General features: G+C 35.6%; 1 long non-coding RNA gene across 1 annotated transcript; it reads left to right on the forward strand.

The window, feature by feature from the left end:
• The first annotated feature begins 6290 nt into the window (after nucleotides 1-6290).
• LOC135198654 (uncharacterized) lies at nucleotides 6291-16846 on the forward strand. Its single transcript, XR_010310859.1, has 3 exons — nucleotides 6291-6481; nucleotides 9054-9149; nucleotides 13057-16846. It is a non-coding gene; the product is annotated as an uncharacterized LOC135198654 (long non-coding RNA).
• Nucleotides 16847-17384: the final 538 nt, after the last annotated feature.

Raw genomic sequence — 17384 nt, forward strand, 5'->3', positions numbered from 1 at the left:
TATGATGTACAGCAAATATTTCCCGCCGGTTTTCTTTATTACTATTATTCTGGGTACTTAGATTCTCCTGTGGTCCTGATTTCCGCTACAGATTAAAAGTAGCTGGGTGCCGTTTAATTTCTTGGCTGACAAATTTCCAAACAATACATACAGGCAAGCATATTAGTACGCTTGAAAAATATATCAAATTTATGAACTGATAGTCCTCTTTATCTTTTGTAGACATCCAAAATGTGAATTATATTAATCGAAGGTTGCCTTCTTTGTTAAACTGAGGAAATAACCTAAGCTCTCAGTTATCCTAAGGCACATGGAAATTTCATTACCGCTCCTGACAAAGTGGCCAATATCGAACACTTACAGAATATTCCCGCTTCGCCCAAAGCCATCAACAGGTTACCAATAGGACGCTAAGTACTTGCTTAATTGTTTCGCCGCCTGGTCATAGGAACAGGAGCTTAGTATCTTGTAGTTTCTGAAAGACAGATTTTACCTGTCATGCATTTGGGATTGCTCGAAGATTGTCCAGTCATTGTGATAGCTTCTGCTACAAATGTCCTCAGAGATATTTGTTTATTAGTATTTCTAAGATCTGCTTGGTAATTAGACATAGGCAATCTGGTGCTTCATGCTAACTGCAATTTTGTCCTAACTCGTGTGTTTTCATTCAAAACTGCACTGTCTCTGGCAGTACTTTCCTCGCAAGTACATACTCCTAATTATGTGTACATTGGCATGCACCTAAATGACGATGAATTCGTATTTTGATCATTTCTTTTACATTCCTCTCAAACGAGGAAAGATTTCTTGCCTGAATATTTTCTATAACACGTAAACTTAGATTATATTGATATAGATGTATTACAAAATGTCTACAATGTCTTCTCCATACTATAATTGAATAACTTTTCTAGGTTATATAAAATATCATCCATAGTAATCCCACGGCAAACACTCCAAACAAGATATATTTTTTTCTAGATATGTGTCTTCTCACGAACGAAAACAAACCAAGAAGTTCCCTGAAACAATGTACATCCCCAGAGACCTCTGCATTTCATAAGCAAAGCTTCCACAAACAATAAATCTCTACTTCTTCCCACAGCAGCGAGAACGCCCACACCTTCAGGCGTTACGGCTAGCGTTTCTTTTCGACAGTTTTTTGCTGGCTGTTACTCACAAAGTTTTGATTGGATTTTGGGAAGTAGGAAGAATCGGACAGGTAATTCCCATTCCAGGAATCACAAGGAAAATGAAAGCTTCGTTTCCTGTGATTTAATGGGCTAATCTCACGAGCATCACCACAATCTTTTTTCATTTCAAAAGAACGCTTTGTCCTTTGTTGAGACACTCGTCCTGATTTGATGTACGAACCTGTGTTTTTTAACAAACAGATAAAAGTAACTCTGGGAAGCTTAAAACTCTAATACACACAGACACACGCATATATATACATATTATATATATATATAGTATATATATAATATATATATATATATATATATATATATATACATATATATATATATATATATATAATACTATATATATATATATATATATATATATATATATATATATATATATATATGTGTGTATGTATGTATGTATAACTGAATCATAAAAAGTTTTATACTGTAAGTAACACGCAGAAAGAAAATTCTAAGAACTTTCTCAGTTTGCCTTATTTTAACGGATTTGAAACCATTAAATCATTGTTAAAAGCTTTTAATGTCAACCTTGTTTTTTCCTATATCAACACACTAAAAGGAATGTTAATAAAAAATGGCCCCAGAGAAAGCAACAACATAATATATAAAATTCCATGTATGGATTGTCCCTCATTTTATCTCGGACAGTCTAGCAAAGGCTTAGAAGTAAGGCTAAGCCAGCATAAATATTCTGTAAAAACTGGGCAAAAATCTAATGCATTATTCATTCATTTAAGTGAAAACAACCACCAAATAAATTGGATTGATAGTTCAGTAATTGCAAGGTCAAGAGATGTCTTATCACGAAATCTTTTAGAATCTGCTTTAATACATCTTACTTTTCATTGTAATTTCAATGTTAGTCGTGGCCTTTTTCACTTAGACCCTTGTATCTGTAACATGTTTAAGAATGACCTCAAAGATATAATTACTGACTTAAATAAAAATCAGTTGCCTTAGAGTTATTAATTTTGTTGTAATGTATGTCTGTCATGTATTGTGAATATGGTTTTGTTTACCAAGTTCTGAATAGCTGTCACCTATAATCCTTTAATTGTCTTGAAATTGTATCTGAGATGATTGTCTTAAACCTTTAATTGCACCCATTGTTTATGCTTGTTTGGGAAGGTTTCTTATCTTCCAGGTGTGTCGGATTCTAGGTACTAATCTCTTTATAATCCCTATCTGTCAGTTATACGAATCTTCTTGTATTGTCTTTTCTCGTATGTATATCAGTCTCTGCTAAGTAAAGGACTTTTAACGTCGAAAGATCTTGCAGACCTCCTTCGTTTATTTTTCCTTCGTGGCATATATCTTTATATATATATATATATATATACATATATATATATATATATATAATATATACATATATATATATATATATATATATATATATATATATATATATATATATACTATATATATATATATATATTATATATAAACACATATGCACGTACACACACACACACACACACACACACACACATATATATATATATATATATAATATATATATATATATATATATATATATATATATATCCTGTTGTACACGCTTCAATATTCTTTTTAAGTTTCCAAAAGAGCCCAAGTTTCTGGGAGCTTCATAATGTTAATGGTGGCATTCATAGTTGGTGCATTAGAGTGGTACTATTTACATTTAGGAGATAGGAGACTGACATCTTGTGATTCAAAAAGCAACGTTTCCAAACAGGAAAACTGTGACTGTATAAAGTTATTTAATGGTTTATAGGTTTATGGAGCTGTCGTTTCCAAAATGAGTTTATTATTTTTTTTTTCTATTCCATTCATCCCTTCTTTTAATACTGTAACCGCTTTAATCACCTTTTGGACTTCATAATAAGAAAAAATTTTAATTAAACATATGAACTGAAACTGGCAGTTTAATCTCCGTGAATATGTTTCTCAGCAGGAAAGCTAATATACATTTTTTACGTATAATTATACACTGTTTATTCATTTTTCTCTGTACTTAAAAATTTAATAACAGTTTACTTTCCTTTTGAACCTCGTCCTCGCGAGGTAATGAGTTCAGACAGGACTTCTTCGACGACACTTTATTTTTTTATATATATTTTTTTTAATATCCATCTGACTACTTGTACGTTTACCGGTTCGCGTCTCCGACCGGGCGATGAAAAATCACTGGCTCTGTATCATGATCAGTTACTGCTGCAGTGTGGGGTCTGCGCTAGGAGGCAGCAACCAACATTCTTTGGAAGCTTGAATTTCAAGTTAATGGCTCCTTTGGTGTGCTTGTTCCATGTGAATGGATTCCATCTACTGAAATAATAATAATAATAATAATAATAATAATAATAATAATAATAATAATAATAATAATAATATATCATCTTCTGTCCACCTCGAGCAATCCGTTTTCTTTCCCTCTCAATCTCTCTCTTTTACAGCCACCACTTTGACCTTATTTTAAGCTTCTGCGCTCTCTCGCTGCCTTACGGTATCTTTAGCAGTGGTAAAATTTTGATTTTTATAATAGTACTCACCTCCTATCCTCCTTTTCGAGATATTGACCCCCAACCGGTATGTACCTTTGCGACGAGTTAAGTATAATCCCGTTGGGGATGACCGTAAAAACTTAAACAAATGACTGTAAGTATCGAAAGGATAATAATGCCCGAAAAATATGAGTCCTGGATAACGAAACCCGAACTTTTTGGGGGTCACACTCTAGGAGAGATCCTTTTCTGCTCATCCGACAGGTCTTGAATCTATTGAGATTATTTGTAAATTGTTATTCTGTTGTTCTCTTGCAGAAAATATACCTTCTTCTTTTTTTTATTTTGCTTTTTTATTTTATCCATGAATATGAAATTCAACTTGCTAATATTATACCAGCATTAGGTAACATTTCCTGATTAACGCATGTTTACTGTTTTAAGGGTCCCTGCAGTCTTCTGATACAATTATATCTACTTCATCTATTGCAGTACGTATCAACTCGGCCACATCTGATACGTCACACTTGTCCTTTTCAGACTTTAATGCACTGAACGTACTTTGCTTTTGGTAAGTACCATGTCATTAAGCTCTTTTTCCGCTTTCTTTAAATGAATATATCAGTATATCTTTTTTATCCCCTACATGTGATCCGCCCATTCCAGTCCCTTTTCTCATGAATGAATACTAAATGGTCGATATCCAGGATTTTTTCCCGAAGATTCTGACACTTGGCCCAAGCATTACGTGTGACCGAAATATTCTCAATACAAATTAAATAAAACACAAAACTTATAAATCTGTAGCTTGCAGATCTATTTTAAAAGTCATGTGTGAAGTACCTCTTTCATGTAGCTCACATTACAGAAAAAATTAAATGTTCTTATGGAAAAATAACGAATGCATAGCAGTATAATGTCTATGATAGATAAAAAAAAGCAAACTTGGCATTAAGTAATTCCAAATTTTTCAGATTTTCTTTCTAGTTTTTCATAAATGTGCGATGCACTGTAGGCATTACTTAAGGTTCTTTTCAGCGTACCTTCCGCCCTAGCTGCAACCCTTTCATTCCTTTTGCTGTACCTCTTTTCATATTCTCTTTCTTCCATCTTGCTTTCCACCCTCTCATAACAGTTGATTCATAGTGCAACTGCGAGGTTTTCCTCCTGTTACACCTTTCAGGCCTTTAACTGTCAATTTACGTGTCAGCGCTGAATGACCTCCAAGGTCCCAGTGCTTGGCTTTTAGCCTAAAATCCACATTCAATCAATCAGTCAATTAATCATAAGTGTTCGTTTACAGTTACCATATTTTTTTCGCTTTTCAAAAGTTAGTTTACAGTTTTTAACTAATAGAGATATTTTACCTTTATAATAAAATGGGTATTAAAATAGTATTATCCTTATATTCTTTATTCAAGCATTCATGAAGGGTAGAAAAGTCTTTGACTACTCTCGTCAGGAGGTAATATTGTCGGCTAATGTTTAAAATCATATAATTGGAATTAAAACGAGCAGCTACAAGGGTAAATCTCGTGTGCTCTCTGCAAGGCCTTTATTGTGCAACTTTCCTTAAAAAGTAGTGTTTTATAGGCCGGTGCTTTTAATTATCTGAGAGAAGTAATATCTCTCTCTCTCTCTCTCTCTCTCTCGTCCTATGAAACAAGCAGAAAAATATTCATTCTCTCTCCACGCTGCGAGAGAGCGGGTGCGTTCATTATTAACGACTTCAAACGTCCAGGTATCCGAGTCTGTAATAAAGGGCAGTTAATTTCTAATTTCCAATGAGCCTCAAAATTTACCAATTGTTTAGTAAGTCTCCGGAATCTTTTAAATGATAATGATGAACTGGTGAAAATGTTCGAATTTTTAAGCAAAATCATTAAGGAATGATCAGCAGAAATAATTTATATGAAACCGTTGCCGTGCACACTCGAAAAAGTTTGTCAATATAAAATTCATCCAAAGTGCAGAGAACCCTCTGTTCCAAATAGCGTGGACTGACTTTGTATAATTTCCAGTATTCTAAAACAAGAGCAGATTCCGGTTCATAAAAAAAATAAACAATGGAGTAAAATAACCTTTGTTTTCTCTAATGGACGAGGAAGCCATATTTACTCACCATTTTTTTTTTTTATTCGCTGCACTATTCAAGAAGTTTTTTTTTTTTCGTAGAAATAAAAATGTGAGGAAAACAAAAGCCTCAACGAAAGCTGACCCTAATGACACAAAGACGCCATTCGTGACCTGGTTTGATACTTCATATATTAGATAGGTTCTATTATAGGTAAAAGGCAGTGGGACAAAACAAAAACTTGATGAAAGCAAGTCAATTAGTTAAAGACATACATAGATAATTTCAATAGCACCGATTTTAATTATATAATTATGTAAATAGGAATGCTTTTGCTCACTTTTCTTCTTGACTTTCATAACCATAACCATGTAAAGTTACCAGCAATCATTGTATAAACCATTATAACCTCTTATATGTTAAAATTAATTATATTAAAAGGTATAAAATCATCCTGAATTGAAGCTTGAGGGTATACTAAATGAATTGCACTCTCTCATGCGCGCTCAAATAAGTAAGATACGAGCTTTCGATAAATCGAGGATTAAAAACTCCCTATTGGCAATGAATCCAGAAATTCTATTGACAAAATGGGCATGGATGATGGATCTTAGAAGTGGAACCGGTGAAGTCCTGATATTAACCGGTTATCATTATCTTTGTGTTTTTTTAAATCTAAGAAAGCGGAAGATCGTATTTATAGATTCCTGGTAAGTATAATCATCATTGAATCAATTTTTAACAATAATGCATGTGATTAGTGGAGAGGCGTTGTATGGAAAGTAAGGATGATGGATCCTGTGGGCAGTTGCTGCCTTCCCCATCAAGCATTTGTAACCTAGGTAGTAGGCCTAGGTCTACCTTCGATAGGCAAATTTTTACCCCGGCCTATGGATATGAGAGACATTGGCCTTTCCTAACAGGGTCTTTGTGTTATTTTGAGACTAAAAGGTAATTATTAGTGAATGAATCTTAATCTATCAGGTAGCTACCTATGTTAGGGGTAGTAGGTAGGTATAGACTAGGTATCCAAATTTGCTTGGCATACCCCAAGCTAACTTTAGGTCTTTGGCCCAGGTCGACGTTTATGTTTAATTAAAAGTTATTTTAGGGTGACTTGAATGATACATTAGGCTAGGTTGGATATTGTGGGCTGGTGTTTTATTGTCTAGTCTATTACTAATTGGTAATTTGGTCAATTTTCAGTACTAGGTAGTAGGCTAGGTAATAGTGAATATGTAGGTATAGGCTATTAATACTAAGGTAAATCTAAAGGAGAGCTCCGTCTATTGTTTGCAGAAGAATATATTTTTCCGATGTATTTTATATTGATTATGCTTAAACTGATCATTAATATTGGTGGCATCAAGCAATTACACCCTTATTCCCATCTAACAATCTTGGGGGACCCCAGTGGGAACCGGGGTTTTTGGGTGGGGGGAGGAGCAGGAGAAAAGTGATTTCCAGGGCACTACCTAACCAAACAAACCACCTAACCTAACCTAGAGTGCCGTACTCCTACCTAGACCTAGCAGCGGGGGGGGGGGGGTGCGACCCCCCCTTAAGGGCACTACCTTCCCTGCGCACTTCATGACAATTCCGAAAAATTTGAGCGGCCATTAGGCTAACTGAGAGAGAATAATCCAGCATATTTCACACAATAATAAAATATTTCACACGATAATCAAAATATATACAGGAAAAAGCTTATCTTACATAGGTTTTATCGCACCGAAAGGCTTTTTTGTTCAAGTCAAGAAGGCACTTTTCCTTACAAGTCGGGCAAATATTTTCACTCTTGATTAAACAGTGATTTTGGGTAAAAGTTACGACCCTTTCTATAGGCCCATAATAATAGTTTGTGAAATCTTGATAATTCACGTAAATTTTCACACACCATCGGGAAACTTTCGTGGGGAAGAAAATCAGAGCGTGTAGATGGTCGTGCTAATTCACTCATGGCGTTAGTGCAAGTAACGCTTAATTGGAGAAAATAGGTGTCTTTGCCGAAAAAATTTACGACTTGGTAACATTATATATTGTCATTGGCTGAAAACACTGTGCTTTCTTTTGCCTCAGAGAAAATTGAAACGTGCTTATTTACGATTGGATATTGTCTATAATGATGTCACTTTTTGGGTGGAGTTTTTTTCATGACGTCATTCGGAAGGTGTGGTTTCCCCATGACAATTCGAGACTGCGCAGCACACAAACGAACGAACAGGAGCTCATTAAAATAGGTGATACAACAGAGACAACAACATGAAGGACTTAGTTTTTTCTGTAGGTATAAATATTCAAGTTGTGTTTTCTAGACCGATAGGACTTATCGCCACCAATTTCCGTTTTCCTTAGAACACACTTAATATCTTCTTTCAAGGTATAAACACATTTATACTAAAAATCGGCCAGAGTACTTATTAAGATTTACCAATACTAATTCAGGCTATTCTAGTAGGGAAGAAGTGAGCAAGGTTGAGGGTAAGTTGACATTTCAGAGTCAGTGGGCAAATACCTAGGTAGTCTGGACCTGCTGAATGGCTCGAATTTTGTATACATAGGGTACATGACCAAACGGCAACATAACGGCCACTGATTCCAGAGTGATGACCACTTTCCCAGAAAAGTACTTTAATTCGCTGCCATGAGCATCAGTCAAGAGGTGTGGCCCATCCTGGTAGCACACAGAGACCTTTAATGGCATAATTCAAGAGGTTTTTTCTGGAAGTAGCCGAGATCTGAGAGCAGTGGCCGCTCTGTCGCCGTTCAACCATTTACCCTAAATAGAAGTGCACCAAAATACTTTTAAATTTTAATTTGCATGCACTGTAAACTTACACCAAAGAGATAACTGTATGTATCACATGGATGGATGATACAATCAGGTTTTGGATTTTACAACAGATTTTTTGGTAAAACTGAAGACTACTGTCATGGCCTGGTTGTTCTTGTCTTGGTTTATGTTTGTGCCATTTAGGTATTTGTGTTATTGATTTTTGTAGTTTTTTTTTTTATGCTCTACATCCATTCCCATTGGGCTGGTAAAAATTTTGCACATACTCTGATTGGTGTGGTAGTTGTATTTATTTTTACCAAATTTTATAGAATGATGCTGGCTGTGGGGTTAAGCTACTCCCATTTATTGAAAACTACTGCTAGTTTACCTATAAACCAAACACAAAGTCATATGTAGTAAATTTTTTGTTTCAAAATTTGGTACTCCATAGACTAATTTTTTATTTATTTATTTATTTATATTTTTTTTTTGTCATGACACCTCAGTATGATATGGCCGAGGAGGGTAGAAGCCAGTGTAAGATGCAGGTGCCCAAGATGAAATTTGTGGAGAACTTGAGCAGTTGACCCCATAGAAAGATGGTAAGGTTATTTTAAACTTTGCTATTCGTATCCGAGATTAATGTATGTTTGTAGTAAAGATTACCTACTAGGGAAAAAGTAGGTAAAAAATTTTTAACATCGAGGAAGGGACTAAAAGATAAGTACCGTACAATATGCAATGCTATGTATGACTTATTTTTTATCTGGCTTTCATGTCGTAGAGACATTATTCCACTGTGAACACCTTTCTTAGAAAATAAATCTTGATACAGTATATTAATTTATCAGATGGAGGCCTGGCTGAAGACACCATTCCATTGAGGAGTGAGAGATGTGTATTTCTGGTGATAGAAGTTCACTCTCGACGTGGTTTGGAAGTCACGTAAAGCCGTTGGTCCCGTTGCTGAATAACCACTGGTTCCATGCAACGTAAAAGCACCATACAAACAAACAAGACAATTGAAAAGTAATAGTTTTGCGGGATTCTGCATATTAGGGAAAAGGATATTAACAGTTTGGGGAGAGTAGCCTCCAAGTTTTGTATAAGAAACTTACCAGGTAACTATATAGCTGAATGGTTCTACCTATCACAGTCTAAAAATTCAAAATTTGCTGTAGCACCATTTAACTGTTCAAGTGTTGGTAACCAGCAGCCCCCAACTTTTTGGGTACCGGGAAGAATAACTAGGCAGAGCTTCAATTCGTTTGATGCTGGCTCCCAACCATCGATGGTTTTCACTGCAGTCTAATTTTTTTTTTTTTTTGCTTTGGTCTGGTGAATTACTTTAATTTCGTTGTAGCTTTTAAAGCTTTCCTGATGAGGAAAACTCTGTCGGATCATACAGCTCAACTGGGGTTACAGGCCTTCTCAGTCCTCTTTTGCTACAAGACAGTAGTTGTCCACGCCAACAATATGACAGCTCTCTCCCACATTCAGAAACAACGAGACACCCACTCATTCTCTGTTTATGAGACTGTGAGAGAGCTCCTTCTATTGGTGGGACTGAACCAGGTATTGCTTACTACTATCTTCATCCACGGGAGAGTGTCTTGGCTGACCAACTGAGTCGCCTCAGTCAGGTCCTGTCAACGGAATGGACCCTGAACCCTCTAGTCTGTAGGGATCTATGGAGGCTGTGGGGCATGCTTACATAGATGTATTCGTGACTTTGAGGAATCACGGTCCTCCTCTCTTCTGCTCCACTTTCCTAGATCCTCTTGCATGGTCCACAGGTACTATGCTTCTGAATTGGACAGGTCTGGAAGTATATGCCTTCCCTCCCTTTAGTATGATCAGGTAAGTGATCAACAAGTTGACGTATCATCAGGACATTTCCATGACCCTAGTGGCACCATTTTGGCCAAGGAAAGAATGGTTCCCAGTGACTCAGGGCTATGCAGCCACACCCACTACAGGTCGAGGAGCAGTTGACTATAGGTAGTATATTTCTGCTGTTGCTTCCTTGCCAGGTAAGAAAACAAGCATTATCTAAATGGTGGCAACTGTTCTAGCTATGTAATTATTTGGTAAGTTTCTTATCCAAAAGTAACTTCTTTATAATAAAGTTTTACATATACTTACCAAGTAATTACATGATCAGAGCCCTCCCTCATCTTGTTTGGACATAAAGGGCCCAAACGAATTGAAACTCTCAGCCTAGTTGTTTGTTTCTCCCAGAACCCAGAAATTGGCAGGGCTGGTTAGGTTATCTACACTTAAAGAGTTAATTAGTGCTACTTCTAAATTTTAATTTTTTGACTGTCATAGGTAGAAACTTTTAGCTATGTAATTACTTGGTAAGTGTATACATACAAAACTATATTTTATTATAAAAATGTTATGATTGTTGAAAGTGGAACTAAGAAAAGTGATCATTGTTGGTAAAGGATGATAAATCTTAGAGTAAGTTGAGGGTTCTGACATTTGTTGAAATTTAGTTCTTCAGGTTTTGGGGTTTTTGTAAAGTTTTCTTATGTGTTCTGATATTTAGTTATGACTGTGTTGAATGTACACTGATAACCCCAACGTGTTTGAGGACTGTTGTTATGCCTGGCCCTTTTGAGCTTATGCCTCCTAAATCCAGAACTCCTAATTCGGGAACAAGATTTGTGTGTTTGCCCTAACTAGAGACTGACTAGTCTTGAGTTCCACTTCTCATTTTAGGCATTTGATCTCATTTTAGAACTTATCTTCAAGTCTCTTGATGTTCAAGGATTCTTGACACATTTGTGTAACAGTATCAGCGAAGCCACATGCATTTGTTGATCACATGTATTGTAGACATCAGACGCTAACAGTAACAAGAGCAGTTTAAATAGTGCATTTGTTTATTGAATCGTGTCAGTTGTATAAATAACATAGGAAGGCATTCTATGAGGATGTAAAATCCCGTTGTGTTTATAAGATTTTAATTTTATTTTCACTCCTCTTATATATATTCTGTAGTTGTCACAAATTAAAGAAGACAGATTTTGTTTGCACAGACATTGTGGCAGAAAATGGGGAACAAAATGTACTCATAACCTTACAAAGACCTTCTTCCCTTATAGTACAGTAGTTTTGTCCCTGTCATTCTGTATTATGTTATTAATCAAAATCCAGTTGTTTGTTCTTCAAGATTAAACTTTACTTTCACACTTCCTGTATGTACTACCTTTTTGTTGTTATAAATTACAGGGCTCAATGTTTACACAGACATTTTGTAATAGAAAAGGATGAAGAAAATATACTCATAACCTTACAAAGACCTTCTTCCTTATTTTACAGTAGGTTTTCCCGAGTCACACTAGTATTTTATTAAACGTTCGAATTATTGACCTGCCATCTGTCAAAGAGCTAATGTAAAGAATCTCTTTTGTAGTCTCCAGAAGGCAGACCTTCCAATGAGTAAAAATGCAATGTGCTTTTTCATTATGTCCTTGGTGAAGAACTCTCATGCAAATTTGGATCCTCATGTATTATCTTCCATGAAGATAAAACCACATGACATTAGAGCGGCGGCTGTCTTTGAATTTTTTTTAAAAATGTATCCTTAGAGAAAGTGATTGAGGCCATCCAATGGCGTTGTAGTTCTGCTTTTACAGTGAATTATCTTTGCAATGTAGAAATTCAATACAATTTCTGCAGAGCATTTGCTCCTCTTGTTTGTGCAGGGGATAGTATGACCTGAATTGATTGCTAGTTTTTCTGTTTGCAGTTTTAACTCCCATTTTGTTTTGTTGGGAGCTTGGAGCTACTCATGTTTGAGTATAGGTGTACCTTCACCTAGTTACATCCATCATTGGCTCTGTTGGATTTTGGCACAGTAACCCTACCCTCCTTTCTGTTGAAGGAGGCACCTCCAAAGAGACCTCAGGTATCTTCACAATGAGGTTCTCGTACCCGAGTGACAATCCTCTGAAGGCGGCAGTAGTAGCTGGTCCCGTAGGGGGGTAGTGCCGTCAGTGCACCTCAATCTGTAGGCATTACTTAAGGTTCTTTGCAGCGTGCCTTCGGCCCCTAGCGGCAACCACTTTCGTTCCTTTTACTGTACCTCCTTTCATATTCTCTGTCTTCCATCTGACTTTCCACCCTCTCTTAACATTTGATTTATAGTGCAACTGTGAGGTTTCCTCCTGTTACACCTTTCAAACCTTTTACTGTCAATTTCCGTTTCAGCGTTGAATGACCTTACAGGTCCCAGTGCTTGGCCTTTGGCCTGAATTCTATATTCTGTCAGTTGTAGCCGGTGGATAAGTTTCCCTGGGTAATCCAACACTTATTTGTACATATTTTTATTGTATTGTTGAAGCATTATTCTTATAAGTTTGTGTTTGTTGATATCTTTGTAGACAAGTTTGACAGTACCTTGTAATTAATTTATTTTTTATAATTTTGAAAAAGAAAATTTTAATATTGAGATGATACATATGCATTGTATACTAAAGTATGTTCTTTGCTTTCCAGAAAGATTTGAGAAAAACGAATTGTCAACATGAACAAAAAGCAGCCAGTCATTGGAACCCGTCTGAAATTTTGACAACGTGAAAGTGTTGGGGTGAACAGAATGCAGCCCCTCATTGAAAGTCATCTGAATTGGGCTTATTTTCTTTTGGACTGGTGGCCCTTAATAGAAGATCTCATTAGTTACTGGTTAAAGTGTTAAAGAAGTGGCTCAGCTTTCACTAGAAATTTGAAAATAACAATGTCCCTTTATTAACTGTACGTATTGTGTTTTTGCATCTTATGTATATTTCCTTGTCATGTAATAAGTTAAATCATATATTTTTTTATTGGATTGAGGTATAGTGTGTATGGTTTTGGTATAGTACTTCCTTTTTGATGGATAAATGATAATTATTTGTGTTCTGCAATAATGTTTTGCAAACTTAAAAATAAGGACTAAAGGTTCTGTATGTAAGGCTCGTAAATCAATAGCCAGACAAAATAGGAAGACACACTACATATTTATCTTGCAGTAATGGTTTCTATTACAGTATAAAAACATTTTATTTTTGCTAATGCTTTATGTCAATGGGAGTAGACAGTGGTGGAACTAGCTAGATGATGGTCAGTGACAGGTTAAACTTTGCTTTACTACTATATTTCACCTGTCTGATATACACACTTACAAAAATTTTTCTACAGGTTTGATATGTTCTGATTAGCACAAAATTTTTTCTACAGGTTTGATATGTTCTGATATTGCTATTCTGACAGAGTATTGGTTATTCATCTGGTGGGATATCTCTCAAGTTGCATTTTTATTGTGAGGTTTAATCCATTGATATCAAAATGCAGTGAGCTTTCAGTAGTGTACAGGGGAGGGAGTGGATGCTGTGTGAGTGAGGAAGATACGTATATATGTTGATCTAATTCATGTGGAGTATTTTTCTTTTTTCCATTGTATCGAGCTCTGTTATGGTCATCTTCTGCTATATACTTCTCAATACACCTTTTCCATTTTCTTATTAGTCCTTTTCTACCTTGCGCCAATTGAATTGGATAGTAGTGATTAAATCAAACACCATTCATAGGTTAGAACTCGTATATTGTTTGTTATGCATTGTGTATCGTGGCAAGGTACTGCACTACACAGTTTTGAATTAAGAATTAGGTACTGTGTTGTGTGTGTTATGCTTGGTGTTCATTTGGCCTTTGGAGGCAAAAAGTCGAGCTACAAGTTCATGGCCTCCTACTTTCAGGCATTTATCTGTTACTTTTGGTTTTTCTTCCCCATATCTTAGGGTATTCTTCAGGTTCTGTTCTTACACCCATTCTTTTCATCCTCTTATTAGTCACACTTGCACCCTTCTGTTTACCTCTTCTCCTTTTACTTTAAAAGTCTTTCTTTTGCAATTTGCACTAGGTGTAACCATTCTTAATCTGTTGTCTCTGGTCTTGAGGACATATCTAAATGAAGACCCCAGTCTGTACTTGAAAAGTTTAAGGTCTTTAAGACACTTTTGTCTCATTTCATGCATTTCTTGATTCATTGATTTATTCATTGGTCGTATTGATTTTATTTAAAAGAAATGTTACCCATCCTTTTTCATAGATCCATATGTTGGAGGTTCAGAACATGGTGTCATTGTATATTGAGAATCAAAAACTTAAGACTGTTAAACCTTCTAAAAGTTTAGTTATTTTCTATATGATATCTGTTTTGGCATTCTTTCGGGTAATTAGTGTTATTTTGGTCTGTCTTTCCTTGTTTGGAATATCCCCGTAGGGGGTTAGTACTGTGGGCATAGCTTGAGGTTCTTTGCAAGGTCCCTTCAGTCCCTCTGCTCATATTATCTTTTTTCCAACTTACTTTTCACACGCTCCTAATAGCTGTTTCATAATGCAACTGCAAGAATTTCCTCCTGTTTCACTACACAGGTCCCAGCACTAGGCCTTTGGCCTAAATTCTGTATTCTATTCTATTCTATTCTTGTTTGGAATATTTCTCCCACATATAAGGCTACATCATCGATGTTGCTTTGCTGGAAGCTGTGTTTATGTCTATTTGGTTGTCACTGTTGCCATAAAGAAATCCTTGTGCAAGAAGCCTCGGGTCAAGATGCAACCTAGACTTTCTAGAAATAGGGAGGAAAAGGAAGATTATTCAGTAGACTGACATTCTCCTGTATTGCTTGGTGACTAGAAAGGTACATTTCCCCATAAATCTCCATCTAGAAAGGAACAGGAATCATTACCAAAATTGAATGAGGTGATTGCAGGACTTGTTTTCCTTCATATCCTTGGTTCTGATGCACTAAGAAGGATATTTACCTTGTTCCATTCACTGCATATCCTCTCCTGTTAGAATAATCATGGATGGTTCTCTATAGTTTACTGTTGTTGTGAGGTACTATTCAGTATGGGTTTCCAAGGGTCCAAAAGCGGATCTTATTTGCTTTTATGAATCCATTATCATAAAAGAGCAGGGCCATACTCTGTGAACAGTATCTTAGCTAAAACAACTTGATAGATTTTGAAAGGAAAAAAGTTCCACAGAATATGCCCAACTCGTGCTAACTTCACGCATGCACTGATGCACTGTAGGCATCTCATTGGTCTATTGCTGTAAACTCTCCCATTTATTTCACTGTAACCATTCATATTCATGTTCTTCCATTAATTTTCAACTTCTAATAGGTAAGTGTTTCATAGTGTAAACAGAGGTTTTCCTCCTGTTACACCTTTCAAAATTTTTTCTCTCTCTTTCCCTTTCAATACTGACTGCTGAGTGACCTGGTAGGTCCCAGGATTTGATCTTTGGCCTAACTTTTCTGTTCCATTCCATTCCCAATTGCTTGGTGTTTTAGGAGTATTTGTACCATCATCAGGCTTTTGCATAGTTGTGTTAGCAAGGGTGATAAATTTATGGTTCACTGAAGAAGGCCATCAATAGACAAAATCAAGACTTCCCACTACTTGGCGGAGACCGCAACCACCATTAACCATGATCTTTTCGTAGCTTAAATTTGTTCTGAGTTTTCAGGCATTAGTGAAAATAAGAGGCTTGTCTCAGAGAAACAAAAAAAGATTAATCTATGAGATAATTTAATATATACAAGTTTTGTAAGGTTGCCTGTGGTAAAGTGATTAATAAAAGTTGAAAGGACTAAATAAGAGGTTTGTCTCGGTAAAACAAACCAAGATTAATTTACAAGGTAAATTGTCATTTGGAAGTTCTGTGATTCTGCCTTTTGCTAAATTAATTCTTATAAATTGGAATGGCAAAATACTATAATTATTATTGTTCATATTTGTAATTGTTTTTCTTGTGGGTAAAGGGAGGATTTAAATATGCCAAGTAATAAGGGTCTAAGGTATGCAAACTGTAGTAGCAATTGACGCACCTACCACTTGATGTTTAAATAAGAGATGTTGAATGTGAACCTTGTCTGGTTATTCTAGATGTGGTACTCTCGTAAGATATCCACCATGAAAAATTTAAGTCAGTATATTAATGATGATTAATTCTCTGCAGTCATGAAATTTCCGATAAAGGAGTTCATTATGGAAAAAAAATGTTTTTCACATGTTTATTTTGAGTTGAAGAATTTTTATTAATAAATATTTTGTCTGCATTTTTTAAACCCATATTAATTTTTTGTCACTGTAAGGTATACCAAACAAACTTAGTCATTTTTTTTATTTTGAATTGAGAGAGAGAGAGGCCTATCTTGTTCCAGAACAAGACTGCAAATAGATAGTGGCTGTTTTGATTTTTATTTTCATCTTTTTTTCTTTTCTTTTTTTAATCTTTTCTTCCCTCATTGGAATTGCGCTTTCATTATGTACTCTATTGAGTTTAAGGTAGTCCCTCCTTGTTCAGCTAATGCAACCCATACGAGTATTTACTTTGTAAAAACAAATTTATTTATTTATTATTATTATTTTTTTTTTTTTTGCATCATCCTTTAGGAGTCAGATTTGTTGTATCCTCTAGAAAGGTTCCCCCTCTTCTGGGCAGAATAAAGTCGGTAGGATGCCTGTCCCAGTTGCCTTTGTAAGACTGAAAAGTATTTGGAAGAACTTCCAACCATTGAGCTTAAGTGATCCTACATTAAATGTATTTCTGACTTGTTTGGCCTCTTGTCTTCCAGGCCAGGCATTATTGATTGAGTAATTGAATTTTAGAAATTTACTCTTAGTGATTTTTGTTTGCTATTGTGCCCTTGAAGTACTAAAGTAATAGGTCACATAAATGCATTGGTTTTCTGAGCTAAATGGTAGACATTATATGTTAGAAAAATTTTTATTACAAATTTGTGTTGATATTCAGTCTTGTAGATGTATAG

Source organism: Macrobrachium nipponense, chromosome 23, assembly GCF_015104395.2.
Source record: "Macrobrachium nipponense isolate FS-2020 chromosome 23, ASM1510439v2, whole genome shotgun sequence".
Taxonomy (NCBI): Eukaryota; Metazoa; Arthropoda; class Malacostraca; order Decapoda; family Palaemonidae; genus Macrobrachium; species Macrobrachium nipponense.